The sequence below is a fragment of the Macaca mulatta genome, chromosome 3 (assembly GCF_049350105.2).
Source record: "Macaca mulatta isolate MMU2019108-1 chromosome 3, T2T-MMU8v2.0, whole genome shotgun sequence".
NCBI classification, from domain to species: domain Eukaryota; kingdom Metazoa; phylum Chordata; class Mammalia; order Primates; family Cercopithecidae; genus Macaca; species Macaca mulatta.
Genome location: NC_133408.1, coordinates 92530776 through 92547282, shown reverse-complemented (window position 1 = coordinate 92547282; position 16507 = coordinate 92530776). Strand labels below are relative to the sequence as shown.

General features: G+C 37.7%; 1 pseudogene; it reads right to left on the bottom strand.

Annotated features, from left to right (window-relative positions):
• Positions 1 to 6881: 6881 nt before the first annotated feature.
• The window catches only part of LOC714305 (glycine cleavage system H protein, mitochondrial pseudogene), a 33015-nt pseudogene continuing 23389 nt past the window's right edge, over positions 6882 to 16507 (bottom strand).

Genomic DNA, 16507 nt, shown 5'->3' with positions numbered 1-16507 from the left:
GCTTGGCCAATTTTTGTATTTTTTTTGTAGAGACAGGGTCTCCCTATGTTGCCCAGGCTGGTCTTGAACTCCTGGGCTCAAGCAATCTTCCTGCTTTGACCTCCCAAAGTGCTGGGATTACCGGTGTGAGCCACCATGTCTGGATTGCTTCACTTGATTTAAAATGACATGTCACTTAATCCTAAAACAAGAATGTTGTTTTTTCATTAGTTTGTTGGGTTTTTTTTTTCCTCCTGCCTCTCTGTTAAATAAGGAAATGCCATTTAGATACCAAATCGCTTTACTCAGTTTCCAAAGAAACTTCTTATATATCTCATTTACCATATAAACTTCCCTTCCTATGGCCAGGCACAGTGCCTCACACCTGTAATCCCAGCACTTTGAGAGGCCGAGGTAGAAGGATTGCTTGAGCCCAGGAGTTGAGGACCAGCCTGGGTAATATAGTGAGACCTCATCTCTAAAAATAAATAAATAAACACCAATGAAACTTCCCAGCCAGGTAGCAAGGTTTATTTGTTTCCAGAAAAATGAAAGCGTAAAGATATTTCTTAACTCAGCCACTCAAATGCTGTAAAATAGCACCTTTGAGGAGAAAGTGGCAGTATGATCGTGGTTCTAAAAGGCAGCCAGGAACTCAAATTGTAACTGCATTTTAAAAATAGCGTCGCAGCTATGATTACAATTTAGCTCCATAGCACGTAAGCGTGGTATGAACAGGAAATGGGAGTACATCTTCAGAGCCTGATAAGATTCACTAATGTAAGACATATGCTCCGTTTCTCAGCTTGCAAGCTAGGCCCAGCCAGAAAGAAGGAAAGCATATATGTTTATCTTTAACCTAACGATCAAATTTAAAAACCTTGGAAGATTTTTTGAATTGCTATTGAATTAAGCGATGAACTCGAGAAATGTGCAGCATAGATTCAATTGTGAATTTGAAAAATAAAGATTTGAAGTAACTTCCAAAGGAAAATTAATTGTTAGCTATGCATCACAAGCCTGGGTTATCTCAGGGCAGCCTCAACAAGGCAGAACTTGTCCTTAGAGAAATCACTGCTAATCAAGGGGACATTCCTAACAAAAGTATCTCCATTATCTATAAAAGGCCAAAGTTGAGTTCACCAAGGATGGTATGTTTTAAGAACATTCTACAGCATCAATAATTATTCAGAATTCTACTTAGAACAAGTAGAAATATGTCAGGATGCCTTTAATATGACTCATATTTTAGGAGGGAACTGATGGTTTATATGCCTCCAGATTTGTTTTAGAAAAAGTAGAAGATAGTGCAATGCGGTTCAACAGTGGACACACAGCAGTACGTTTATGCACAAACTAATCAAATCACCCAATTTTACAGTCCACATTAAAGACAACGGAAAGGAGCTAAATATCAGTGTCTATCATCAAATACAAATTGGATTTATAATCCTTTGATATAGATAATGGTAAAGAAAAGTTGACACATTTGGAAAATAACACCCCTCCCCCACTGCCCCCCACCAAAAGTATTATGATTTAGATTTCTAGTTTCTATTTCTTAGCCAAAAAAGTCTAGGTTTTTCTCGTTATTCAGAATAAGAATAAATTCACTCATTCCACAAATGTTTATTGAGGGTTTCCCTTGCATGAAGCACTGTTGTAATTGCCAGAGATATAGCAGTGGGAAAGACAGATAAGAAGCTTACATGCTAGTAGGAGAAGTCAGCTAATAAATAAATAAATAAGAGTTCTTCAAGGGTAATTAGTGCTGTGAAGGGAATGAAAGAGTGATGTGTAGAGAAAGACAGAAAAGGTGGGGACTATTTTAAATAGGATGGTCAAGGAAAGGCTTGTTTGAGCTGAGACCTGAAGAGAAAGAAGCCAAGTAAGTGAATATACCGGGGAATGCTCTGGAGTAGAGGCAAGAACTAGTGCAAAGTTCCTGAGGCAGTAACAGGCTTGACTTCTTCAAGGAACAAAAAAAAAAAAGGCAGCAAGGTGATAATTAATGAGGAGAGGGGAAAAGATCAGCTTGGAAAGGCAGGCAGGTACCAGATCACATGTGACCTGTTGTACCTTGATAACAGGTCAGGACTTTATACGAACAATAAAAAGCCATTGAAGAATTTATCAGTGAGGAACTTTGATCTGATTGATATATTATAATTAAAATAAAAATAATTTATTTTAATTACACATTTTTTTCAGGCATCTAAGAACTTATAGACAACAAGAAAAGGGATACCTTAAATTAGATTCGGTTAAAATCCCCATGGTACTCTTCTCAGTCCTATTCCCCTCCCTCTTTAAATGTATCTGCCTTTATGCTTGTAATTTTCTTGCATGTTTTTGTGCTTTTACCACATATATTCATACATATCTATAAACAATATGTAGCACTGCCTTGCATGTTTTTAAACTTTATATGAATGGTACCATACTGTGCATATTCTTCTGTACTTGCTTTTTTACCTTCAGTATTATGTTGCTGAGATTTATCCATGCTCATTAATCCTTAGCAACTATTTAGCATTTTCTTGGATTAACATGTCATGATTTCTCCATTCCTTGGTTGAAGGTCATTTATGTTGTTTTCAATGTTTTTGTTCATATCTCCTTGGGCAGGCAATGGAAAATAGACAAGAGTAGAAACACATAAGCCAGTTGGAAGACTATTCAGTAGCCCAGCAGAAAGCCAGTGGAGGCTAGGATTAAGAGAATAGCAATCGAGATGAAAAGAAATGGAGAAACTTGGTATATGTTTTGGAGATGCAGCTGATTGGACTTGCTGATGAATTTGATAGGCAGGAGGGCTTGCTGAGAGGTGAAAAATCAAGGATGAATACTAATTTTTGGCCTTGAGCAATTTTAAAGCCATCTAAAGGCTGAAATCTAGAACTCGAAAAGGTCTTTTATGATGTGGTATTTTAATTACTTAAGGTTAGTGAAAATCTTATCTTACTTATACTTGTGTCTCCTCTAGTGCTTTGCAATGTATAATATTAGGTACCCCATAAAATTTGTTGAACAAATAAGTGATTGAATTAATAATAGACTTTACAATTGGTTATCTACGGTGCATAGGAATTATATTTAGATTTAGTCATATGACAATCTTGAATATTATCAGAAGAAAATGAAATGATGCTAGATTTTATTAAAATAATGCAGGAATAAATCCATTTACCTTTGGGAGTTATTAATAAAGCAAGATTGGCTATATGTTAAACATTTTTGAAGCTGAGTAGTATATGAGAGTTGACTTTTTGTGAATGTTGGAAAATTACATGATAAAAAGTTTAAAAAGGCTGGGTGCGGTAGCTCATGCCTGTAATCCCAGCACTTCGAGAGACCGAGGTGGGTGGATTGCCTGAGCTCAGGAGTTCAAGACCACCCTGGGCAACATGGTGAAACCCCGTCTCTACTAAAATACAAAAAATTCTCTGGGTGCAGTGGTTGGTGCCTGTAGTCCCAGCTACTCGGGAAGCTGAGGCAGGAGGATCGCTTGAATTCAGGAGGTGGAGGTTGCAGTGAGCCAAGATTGTGCCACTGCACTCCAGCCTGGGCAACAGAGTGAGACTCCAGCTCAAAAAAAAAAGTTTAAAAAGAGATTTTAAAAAATTTAGCCATTTCCCCATCGAGAAGAGAACTGTCCCCTATTTGTCACTTCAAATATTAGGTTGGTGCAAATGTAATTGCAGTTTCTACCATTAAAAGTAATGTAAACATCCAAATAATAACCACTCTAAGGAAGCAGCTTTTCAGAGAATTTAGGAATTCCAGCCAAGTTCTTAACTTCTTGGGGCTTATAAACCCCTGAGAAAACATGATGAAACATATGAACACTGTTCCCGGAAAAAAAGCATGTATATACAAATTTGCATAAATATAGCCAGGTGTTTTTGACATTCTTTGAAGCTAGTGCCATAGACCAGATTAAGAAAAGAAGGTCAGTTAAAGACCTGCATAGAAGTTCTGATACTATTATATGAGTTCTTAGGTAATTTGTTAATGTGAAATTTTGTCACATTACTTTTTAAATTGTTTGATATTCTACTCCACAGTTGGTACTTACATTCCTACCCAGAGTTCGCAGTCAGACGATTGGGGTTTGAGCATTCCTTTTGCCACTTTTAAGCTATATGATCTTGGAAAGTCACTTAACCTTTCTGAGTCTCAGCTTCTTTGTCTGTAAGTTTGAAATAGTAATAAATACACTAAGTGCTATTGTGTGATTAAAATGAGCTAATATAGTTGAAAGTCCTTCACAAGATTTAAAGAGCACTGTAAATTGGTAGTCATATTTTATACCATTATGTGCCAGAAATTCTTCTAAACTTTATTTTTTGAGATGGAGTTTTGCTATTTTTTTTAACGAAAAAGTATTTTATTATTTTGCTGCAAAGCTGTTGCTTCACATGTAAAAATAGCACCAACAAATGCAGTATATTGCAAAATTAAGATAGTGTTGTTCTTCATCTGACACTGTACAAGCAACAAAAACTTTTTCACTCCCTGTTATTTCCAATGGAAAGATCATTAAGTATTTCAACCCAAATCCAGGTACGGATATACACAAGTTACAATATTATAGAAGGCTTAAGAATAACGATGTTATTTTTGAATTTTGTAATTTTTTTTAATACTTTAAGTTCTGGGATACATGTGCAGAACTTGCAGATTTGTTACATAGGTATACACGTACCATGGTGGTTTGCTGCACCCATCAACCCGACATCTACATTAGGTATTTCTCCTAATGCTACCCCTCCCCTAGGTCCCCACCCCAGGACAGACCCTGGTGTGTGATATTCCCCTCCCTGTGTCCATGTGTTCTCATTGTTTAACTCCCACTTATAAGTGAGAACATGCGGTGTTTGGTTTTCTGTTCCTGTGTTAGTTTGCTGAGAATATGGTTTCCAGCTTCATCCATGTCCCTGCAAAGGACATGAACTCATCACTTTTTATGGCTGCATAGCATTCCATGGTGTATATATGCCACATTTTCTTTATCCAGTCTATCATTGATGGGGATTTGCATTAGTTTCAAGTCTTTGCTATTGTGAACAGTGCTGCAATAAACATACATGTGCATGTGTCTCTATAGTAGAATGATTTATAAGTCTTTGGGTATATACCCAGTAATGGGATTGCTGGGTCAAATAGTATTTCTGGTTCTACATCCTTGAGGAATTGCCACACTGTCTTCCACAATGGTTTAACTAATTTACACTCTCACCAACAGTGTAAAAGCATTCCTGTTTCTCCACATCCTCTCCAGCATCTGTTGTTTCCTGACTTTTTAATGATTGCCTTTCTAACTGTCGTGAGATGGTATCTCCTTGTGGTTTTGATTTGCATTTCTCTAATAACCAGTGATGATGAGCTTTTTTTCATATGTTTGTTGGCCACATAAATGTCTTCTTTTGAGACGTGTCTGTTCATATCCTGTTTCCACTTTTTGATGGGGTTGTTTTTTTCTTGTAAATTTGTTTAAGTTCCTTGTAGATTCTGGACATTAGCCCTTTGTCAGATGGATAGATTGTAAATATTTTTTCCCATTCTGTAGGTTGCCTATGCACTTGGATGATAGTTTCTTTTGCTGTGCAGAAGCTCTTTAGTTTAATTAGATACCACTTGTCAATTTTGGCTTTTGTTACCATTGCTTTTGGTGTTTTAGTCATGAAGTCTTTGCCCATGCCTATGTCCTGAATGGTATTGCCTAGGTTTTTTCCAGGGTTTTTATGATTTTAGGTCTTATGTTTAAGTCTTGAATTAAATTTTGTATAAGGTATAAGGAAGGGGTCCAGTTTCAGTTTCCTGCATATGGCTAGCCAGTTTTCCCAGATCATTTATTAAACAGGGAATCCTTTCCCCATTTCTTGTTTTTGTCAGGTTTGTCAAAGATCAGATGGTAGTAGATGTGTGGTGTTATTTCTGAGGCCTCTGTTCTGTTCCATTGGTCTATATATCTGTTTTGGTACCAGTACCATGCGGTTTTGGTTACTGTAGCCTTGTAGTATAGTTTGAAGTCAGGTAGCATGATGCCTCCAGCTTTGTTCTTTTGGCTTAGGATTTTCTTGGCTATATGGGCTCTTTTTTTGGTTCCATATGAAATTTAAACTAGTTTTTTTCTAATTCTGTGGAGAAAGTCAACGGTAGCTTCATGGGGATAGCATTGAGCCTATAAATTACTTTGGGCAGTATGACCTTTTTCATAACATTGATTCTTCCTATTCATGAGCATGGAATGTTTTTCCATTTGTTTCTGTTCTCTCTGATTTCCTTGAGTAGTGGTTTCTAGTTCTTCTTGAAGCGGTTCTTCACATCCCTTGTAAGTTGTATTCCTAGGTATTTCAATCTCTTTGTAGCAATTGTGAATGGGAGTTCACTCATGATTTGGCTCTCTGTTTGTCTATTATTGGTGTATAGGAATGTTTGCAATTTTTGCACATTGATTTTGTATCCTGAGAATTTGCCGAAGTTGCTTATCAGCTTAAGGACATTTTGGACTGAGATAATGGGGTTTTCTAAATATACAATCATGCCATCTGCAAACATTATATAATTTTTATACCTAGTTTTTACCATGGATAATTTAATGAATTCTGAATACTAGAGCCTAGTATACAAAATCATAAGGTATTGTAAAAAAAGAATAATATTATGTTTATCTATAATCATTTGAAAGATAAAGGGCATTTTCTTTCATTACAAAATCATAAGGTATTGTAAAAAAAGAAGAATATTATGTTTATCTATAATCATTTGAAAGATAAAGGGCATTTTCTTTCATTAGTGTTAACAGTATTCTCCCATCGGTAATGCTAAAAGTTGCCAATTTAAGACAATTCTGCTGGGTTGCATAATTTATACTAGTTTATTTAGGGGTTCCATTATCACTCCTCAGTAGATTTCATGTATTCCTCATACACTTCTTCACTCATGAGTTCATCTAGTTCTGAAGAGTTACTCAGTGTCATCTTGATCAGCCAACCATCTTCATAACAAGATTTGTTGACAAGTCCTGGATTTTCTGCAAGAGCTTCATTAATTTAAGTTACTTCTCCTGAATAAAGAGAATAGATTTCACTAGCAGCTTTCACACTTTCCAAAGCACCAAACTCATCTTGTTTGTTCAATTTTGTCCCAACTTCAGGCAGACTACAGTAAACAACATCTCCCAAAGCTTCTTGTGCAAAATTATTGATTCCCACTGTTCCAATACCATTTTCTGTTGTTATCCATTAATGCTTCTCTGTGAATTCAGGAACCCAGAGCAGAACAGGTCCAGTGCGCAGCGTCCAGATGGCGCCCGCCCCCAGCTGCCAGGGCCTTGGCAGGCAGGGCGCGGCAGATGCCCTGAGCGCGTGCAGGCTGCAGAGCACAGCCCTCATGCTCCGTGCCGCTCATAGCGCCACGTTCACAGGAGTTTCACTCTTGGCGCCCAGGCTGGTGCAATAGCGCGATCTTAGCTCTCTGTAACCTCCGGCTCCCGGTTCAAGCGATTCTCCTGCCTCAGCCTCCCACGTAGCTGGGATTACAGGTGCCCGCCACCACGCCCAGCTAATTTTTGTATTTTTAGTAGAGATGGGGTTTCACCATGTTGGTCGGCTGGTCTCGAACTCTTGACCTCAGGTGATCCACCCGCCTCGGCCTCCCAAAGTGGTGAGATTACAAGCGTGAGCCACCGCGCCCGTCCTAAACTAAGTACTGTCATTAACTTCATTTTTACCCATTAGAAAATTGAGGTTGGGAGAAGTCAAGTAACTTGCTTGGTGTCACACAGCTAGTAAGTGGTGGAATTAGGATTTTAGCCCAAACATTCTGACTCTAGATTGTCTGCTCTTAATTCTTATGCTGTGAATTACATTATTATTCACTCAAAATATAACATCCCTCCACTGCCCCATGATATAATGTTTTGATCATCTGATTAATTCTACTAACCTAGCACAGTGAGGAAAACTTTAATTCAAGTGGCAGTCAAATTCTAAGAAAAAAAGGTATGCCACTTTCATCTGTTAAACCTTGTCTTGGTTTTTAAAACAATTTTTAATTAAAGTGTTTTACATTTAAATGTCATATTCTTAATATTTTTTCTTTCTTTTTTTTCTTTTCTTTGAGAGAGAGTCTTGCTGTGTCACCCAGGCTGGAGTGCAGTGGCACAATCTTGGCTTACTGCAACCTCTGCCTCCCAGGTTCAAGCAGTTCTCCTGCCTCAGCCTCCTGACTAGCTGGGATTATAGCTAATTAGACCACCAGCTAATTTTTGTATTTTTATTTTTATTTATTATTTGTTTTTTGAGATGGAGTCTCACTCTGTTGCCCAGGTTAGAGTGCAGTGGCACAGTCTCTGTTCACTCCAACCTCTGCCTCTCAAGTTTAAGAGATTCTCTTGCCTCAGCCTCCTGGGATTACATCACACCACCATTCCCTGCTAAGTTCAGAATTTTTAATAAAGACAAGGTTTTACCATGTTGGCCAGGCTGGTCTTGAACTCCTGACTTCAGGTGATCCAGCTGCCTCAGGCTCCCAAAGTGCTGGGATTACAGGTGTGAGCCACTGTGCCCAGCCTAGTTTTTGTATTTTTAGTAGAGATGGGGTTTTGCCATAATGGCTAGGCTGATCTTGAACTCCTGGCCTCAAGTGATCCTCCGGCCTCAGCCTCCCAAAGTTCTGGGATTACAGGTGTGAGCCACCATGCTCAGCCCTGTTTAACTTTTATATTGCAAAATTTTACTTTATTTAGGACTTTCTTTGGAGAAGTGCTTGTAGAGGCTGGGGCAGGGAAAACACAAGGTGAGTATGAGGCATCACGTGGTGCCAAAAAGTAAGAAGTGCTCAAAAAATAATGGGGGCATGTCAGGAAGACATAGGGGCCAACCAGAAAGAGCTCCCACTGGCCACAGCTGAAGCAATTTGAGCAAAAAGTAAATAACAATAGCATTGGATTATAATTCACATAATAAATATTTATGAATTCATACTGACATTAACAAATAATTGAATTTCTAAAAACTAATGGGACAAAAGAGACAGCCTACATAAAATTCCAATTAATAAATATTAATTGGAAAAAAATGAGGGAAATAGAAAATTAAAAACAGAACACCACACTAATATTTGTTGTTGCAGGCAAGATCCATTAATGAATGCTTAAAATCAGTGGAATAGAAGCAGGATATTTTCAATTTCAACATATCTTCCCCAAGATATTTATTAGTGATAAAGGTAAAAATAGTAACTTTGTAGTGGAGAAACCTGGCAAATAGCACCTTAACCAAGTGAAGGAGACTAGCATTACTGTAATAAGACATATTGGTATCATGAATCCCCGATCATGATGTTGTGAGAAGGGCCCATCATTTCTGTGTATGCTTGTCAAAAAAGGCATAAACTTGATTTAATCATGAGAAAACATCAGACACAGAAAACTGAAGAGCATTCTACAAAAACCTGACCAGTACTCTTCGAAAATGTGAAAGTCATGAATGTCAAAGAGACACCAAGTCTACATAGAGTCATAGTTGACAATACATAGTTGGCAACTAAAAGGACATAACAACTAAATGCAATGTGGGGCCGGGTGCAGTGGCTCATGCTTGTAATCCCAGCACTTTGGGAGTCCAAGGCAGGAGGATCACTTGAGGTCAGGGTTTGAGACCAGCCTGACTAACACGGCGAAACCCCGTCTCTACTAAAAATACAAAAATTGGCCAGGTGTGGTGGCGTGGGCCTGTAATCCAAGCTACTTGGGAGGCGGAGGTAGGAGAATCACTTGAACCCAGGAGGTGGAGGTTGCAGTGACCCAAGATCATGCAACTGCATTCCAGCCTGTGCGACAGAGAGAGACTCCATCTCAAAAATAAAAAAAGAAAGAAAAGAAAAACCAAAAATAAGTAAATAAATGAACACAATGTGGGATCCCAAACTGGATCCCAGAAAAGAAAAATGATGTTGGGAAAACCAGGGCAATACAAATAAAGTCTGTAGTTTAACTAATAATAGTATTATACCAATTTTAATTCATTAGTTTTGACAATTGTAATATGACAATTGTAAATGTAACATAAAATGTTAACATTACGGGAAGCTGGATGAAGTGTACATGGGAATTCTTAGTTCTATTTTTGTAACTTTTCTGTAAGTCTAAAATTATGTCAAAATAAAATGCTAAGAAGAAAAGTAAGCCCAGACCCTGCATTGTTTTAAAAAACTGTTTAAACAATCTAGTCCAATATTTTCCCAAACTCAGTCATTTGAATATAAATTTCAGGATTTTTGACAATCTATGTAATAATAGTAATATCAACAACAATCAACGTGTATTGAATTATCACAATATTTGACAAGGGAGGAAAATGAGGCACAAAAAAGTAAGCAACTTATTCAAGGTCACAGAACTAATAGGTGGTAGGACTAGGATTCAACCTTAGGTAATTTGATGTAGCATTCATCTTCATTTCTCCTCTATAGTATCTCTCACCTGTATCCTATGCCGCTACGATATGTATCATTATTTACTTGCTAACTTAAAATTAAACCCATTTTTAAACTTAAAAAACAATAATTAAGCAAAATAATAAGCTATGTTACAGGGTCCTCAGGACAGGAGTTTTTGTTTTATCCACTAATATTTTATTCACAAGTTCGTTGAACAGTGCCTGGCACACAGAAGGTACTCAACAAATATTTGTTGAGTGAATAAGTGAATAAATAACTTTATATCACACCTATAAGTAGCAAACCAGCATCATTTGCCAGAAATAGAAAGTTATCTTCTAAGTAAATATGATGAAAATAATATAATATTATTAAATGCAATTGCTTCCTGAAGGCTCTGGACCTGAGCCCAGTATCTCTATATTTAAAAAGTAATGTAAGTGTTAGAAGATATCAAAAGAGGTTACCAGTTCCAAACAGATGGATTCAAAGAGAACAATTTTCTGAGTAAACCAATTTTATTTGAAGTCATATCAGTATGCCACCTAAAATCATCATACAGAAGACTAGGGTAAGGCCCTATTCTTTAGGAAAGATGGCCTTCTTCTAAAGGGACCAGTTGAGTCAGGGTTCATATAATATTAGACAATTCAGTCTCTCTCAATCTTTTTCACTCCTCCTTAAATATCATCTTGTCTGTAATATCGTACTTCCTCGTTTTTACCTCTCTATTCCTACCACCAATCTCCTAGATAATTATTTGTCTCTGTTACACTCTTTGTGCATTTCTCTTTAATAGCACTTAAAACATAAATTTGTAAATTCATAATTATCTTTTCCTAAGTCTGTCTCCTTCACTTAAATTATAATTATATTGGGCATCAGAGAGTGTGTCATAGCATGTTTACATCTCCAGAGCTCATACCAGTATCTAACAAGATGAAAGGCCCATAATAAACTGTTGATTTATTAAATTAAGGAAATTACAGGAAAAGAGAGAACTGTGCAGTTTTCTTCTATCCTTGAAGCCATGATTTTGTCATTGCCTGCATTTGAGATGCTTATTCTTGAGATCATTCATAAGATCTTCCCAATACACATGAAGGTTCTACATGAAGATGAAAAGTACACACTGATCCTTTCCTTCAAAATACTTCAGAATTAATTTACTTCCTAGGGCAATTATAATACAGTATCTTTCTCCCTTTGGTAGAATAAATGCTTCGCCCAGGATGGGCACCTCCTTTGTAGATGTGACTGCAGCATTTTTGCAGCTTGCCGATAAAGCGGGATAGTGCTAAGCTCACTTTTTTATACCTGGGTGATGATCTCTGCTCTCCATAGAAAAAAATGATGGAACAATACAGGTCCTAGCTGACACGAGTAAGAAAGGTACAAGATAGTAAAGGAAACACATCACAGATCAACATTTTTACTAGAAACCAGAGCTGCAACCTTCCTCAGACATCTCTTAAGATGGCTAGTAACAGTTTCTTGGAAACAGTTTCTTGGAAAATAACCAATAACTATTGCATTTGAGAACAGGATTCAATATATGAATACAAGCCCTAATATAGAGGCACATGGCAAGCATCCCTAAGATACTGAGCTGAAATCATCTCCATATTGTGAAATTATTATTCAGAAAGCAATAGCTTTCATATATATATATAATATATATAAATATATTTATATAATATATAATTAAAAATATATATTTTTATATACATTTATATATACATTATATATATAAAATATAATATATAAATACCTAGAAAAATAGAATGGAAAAGAGTCTATTTATAATAAGTGTTAATAAATATAAAATACTTCATCTTCATTCATAATCAGAGAAATGTTATCAAAATTGTAAAACCACACAGATAACTAGTTTTCTTCTATCAGACAGGTGAAAATCTAAAAGTTTTACAACATGCCCTATTGGCAAAGCTGTCAAGAAACAGGCACTCTTATGCATGCAGCATAAACTGGCAAGATTCTTATGGAAGGTAATTTGGTAATAATATCAAAATTACAAATGCATTTACACTTTAACCTGCCAACGTCACTTCTGGGAATTTATCCTTTACACCTGCAACATGTGAAATTACATGTATACACTGTTATTTATTGCCTCACTGTTTGTAATAGCAAAGGATTGGGGAAAAAAGCCAAACATCCATCAAAAGGGCTTTTTTTGTACAAAATATATTTGTACAAAAATAAATTAGGCAGGCCTCAGTGGCTCACGCCTGTAATCCCAGCACTTTAGGAGGCTGAGGCAAGCGGATCGCCTGAGGTCAAGAGTTCGAGACCAGTCTGGCCAACATGGTGAAACCCCGTCTCTACAAAAATTACAAAAATTAGCTGGGCATGGTGGTGCATGCCTGTAGTCCCAGCTACTTGGGAGGCTGAGGCACAAGAATTGCTTGAACCTGGGAGGCAGAGGTTGTAGTCAGATAAGATTGTGCCACTGCATTCCACCCTGGGCGATAGAACAAGAATCTGTCTCAAACAAAAACAAAAACAAAAATAAATAAATAAAATAAATTGTATAAATCTCAGTTGAGAGAAACTTTACAAAATGTCTGACCAGTACTCCTCAAAACTGTCAAGGTCATCAAAAACAAGAAACTTCCACAGCCAAGAGGAATCTGAGACACGATGACTAAACATAGTATAATATTATGAAACAGGAAAAGATAAAACTAAGGATATCTGAATAAAGTATACACTTTAGGTAGTAATAATAAATCATTATTGGCTCAATAATTGTAACAAGTGTACCATACTAAAGTAAGATGTTAATAATAGGGGAATCTGTCTGCCTGGTGTATGAGAATTCTCTGTACTATCTTCACAATATTTTTGCAAATATAAAACTGCTCTTAAAAATGAAGGTTAGTAGGCCGGGCGCGGTGGCTCACGCCGGTAATCCCAACACTTTGGGAAGCCGAGGAGGATGGATCACCTGAGGTCAGGGGTTTGAGACTAGCCTGACCAATATGGTGAAACCCCATCTCTACTAAAAACACAAAAATTAGATGGTCATAGTGGCAGGCGCCTGTAGTCCCAGCTACTCTGGAGGCTGAGACAGGAGAATCGCTTGAACCCGGGAGGCAGAGGTTGGAGTGAGCCGAGATCGCGCCACTGCCCTCCAGCCTGGTGGACAGAGCAAGACTCTGCCAAAAAAAAAAATAAATAAAAAGGGTTATTAATAAAAATATATAAATTACAGGATAGCCATATAATAGAACAGTTCTATACAATACTCAAGAAAGAACAAAGAGGCTCTGAAGTAACAACAACAACAAAAAATCTTCAATGTTGTTAACTGAAAAAAACAGTTGTGTAAGGACTTTTATTTGTCTAAGGAAACCCTGAGGTCGGGTGCGGTGGCTCACGGCTGTAATCCCAACACTTTGGGAGGCCGAGGTGGGCGGATCATTTGAAGTTAGGAATTCTAGACCACCCTGGCCAACATGATGGAGCCCCTTCACTACTAAAAATACAAAAATTAGCAGGGCGTTGTGGTGGGAGCCTGCAATCCCAGCTACTCGGGGAGGCTGAGACAGGAGAATCATTTGAACCCGGGAGGTGGAGGTTGCAGTGAGCAGAGATGGTGCCAGTAGACTTTAGCCTGGGCTACAGAGCAAGACTCCGTCTCAAAAAAAAAAGAAAGAAAGAAAGAAAGAAACCCTGCAACCCTACATGCACACACACGCATCTAATAACAGTGGCCATCTGTTGAGGTAGAGTGATGAAGCAAAGTGGATGGAACACAGGGTGAGAAAACACACACACACACACACACTAACCGTGTAAATGCAATACCTATTTAATTAATTTTGTTAACTCTTGTCTATATGACTGTATAAATAAGCAGTGAGATGGACCCTGGGTAAAACGAGATCATAGTTGAGAAGCAAGCCTTTTCCTCAAATGCTACATCTTCCACTCTTGTATCTCTATGTATTCTTTTCTTTTCTTTCTTTCTTTTTTTTTTTTTTTTTTGGAGACAGAGTCTGGCTCTGTAGCCCAGGCTGGAATGCAGTGGCGCGATCTCGACCTCGGCTCACTGCAAGCTCCGCCTCCCGGGTTCACGCCATTCTCCTGCCTGAGACTCCAGAGTCGCTGGGACCGCAGGCGCCCGCCATCGCGCCCGGCTAATTTTTTGTATTTTTAGTAGAGACGGGGTTTCACCGTGGTCTCGATCTCCTGACCTTGTGACCCGCCCGCCTCGGCCTCCCAAAGTGCTGGGATTACAAGCGTGAGCCACCGCGCCCGGCTTTTTTTTTTTTTTTTTTAAGTGTAAAATGATTTGAGCCTGGCAAACCTGTATGAACTAATCTCCTACAACCAAAACTCCTAACTGCCTAAAAGATCATGCTACCCTTCCACAGTATCCTGTTTCCTTTTATGTAAAGTGAGGGTGGGCATAAATACAATTTTCTGTTCTGAAAAGCTCTTATTATCAAAGAAAGAGAGATAATTTATGGATAGAAAAAACAGGAGAGTAAGTACAGAATGGCAGATCTATAAGAAATTGTTCCAAATGAAAAGAAAGCTAAGAAAATTTGTATTTGAAAAAGATTAACAAAGTCAATCTCTGTCCTACCTCTACTGCAGTATTCCTCCCCTGAATATTTTAACAACAGATATATAACAGGGACAGAATAATTTGAAATCAGAAGTTACTCATTTAAAAAAAAACTAGTGATTTAAAGAGTAAAATTCATTTTGCCTTGATTCCAAAGAGCTGTTAGAAACACAACTCTCATGGAAGGACATTTAATTACATGAGCTTCACAATAACATGATCTTCAAATCAGGCCTACCTGCTAACTTTTGAGGGATCTGAGTCAAAAGCACATATTGAAGTCAACATCTCATGTTGACTTTAAAACTCTAAGTATTTTAAAGTTACAAACAAAGCAAAATAAACTGTTACATAAATACTTAAATCCTCCTGCCTGGACACCTTTATAAAACCCTGAAAGATTAGGTTTTAATTTAGATTTCTCAAACTCTTCAAAGTTCCATACCCTCTTATTCCCCAGTCCATGGCTATCTACCCTTGGGAGGGTGGAGGTGCAGAAGAAGTCATGGAAGTTGCTTGGGCCGTGTGAGCTGGGAATTCCTCCATCCTGGCTACCCCAAATGTGGTCTGATGAGGGCATACAGACTCTCTGAGTGAGTACCTCCCTTTAGCAACACAGACACCTTACCCCATGAAGAGGGGCAGGGCCCAAGAAAGGACCGAGTGGAAACCTCAAATGTTTGGGGTTCAGGCTCAGGGGACATTCTCACTCTGGCCTAAGGATTATACTGCTTCAGATACTTCTTGGTGATGAATCATTAGATGAGGGAATAGAGAGTAAAGCTTTCATTCTTCTGGATCTTTTGGAATATTACTTTTAAATGTAGATTTTTATTATGACATTAGTTGACAAATCAAAAGCTGTAATGATTTGTCTTTTGGATCGCCTCTCAGCCTTCTGGCTAAGATCAAGCGTGATTTGTCTTTTGGCATCATGCAGCATTAGAATTTTCTGAAATTCAAGGTCATATACAAAGTGAAGTGGAGTTGGTTGATTCTTATGATTATTTTGTGTGGTTTTTACATAATGTGCAATCCAAAAGATAATCTCTAGGGAGGAGTAATAGGAGTAGAGACAATGGAAAAGCAGACTTTTACCCTTCAGTTGATACCATTCTGAACTGTGGGATTTTCTTTATCATTTGGATATATCACACTTACATTAACACGACAAAAAATTAAAGATCTTTTAATAGTCCCTTATGCAAATATAGAAGTTTGAATGCTGAATTTAATGATTAGGCATAGGTCTTTTGGTCTCCAGATGAAACACTGCCAACTCAACATATTAGGTAATGTGATAAATACAGAAATGCTATTTTTTCTTAATGGCAACATTCACATTTGAAGCAAGCTGTCAGTAGCAAACAGCTTTGCTCGAGTTGCCTGGTTTAGCAGATGTCTTTGTTAGGAATGTGACAATTACCACCATTGTTTATTTCACTGAATATCAAGTAGTACAGAGGGAAGCCAAGTCCT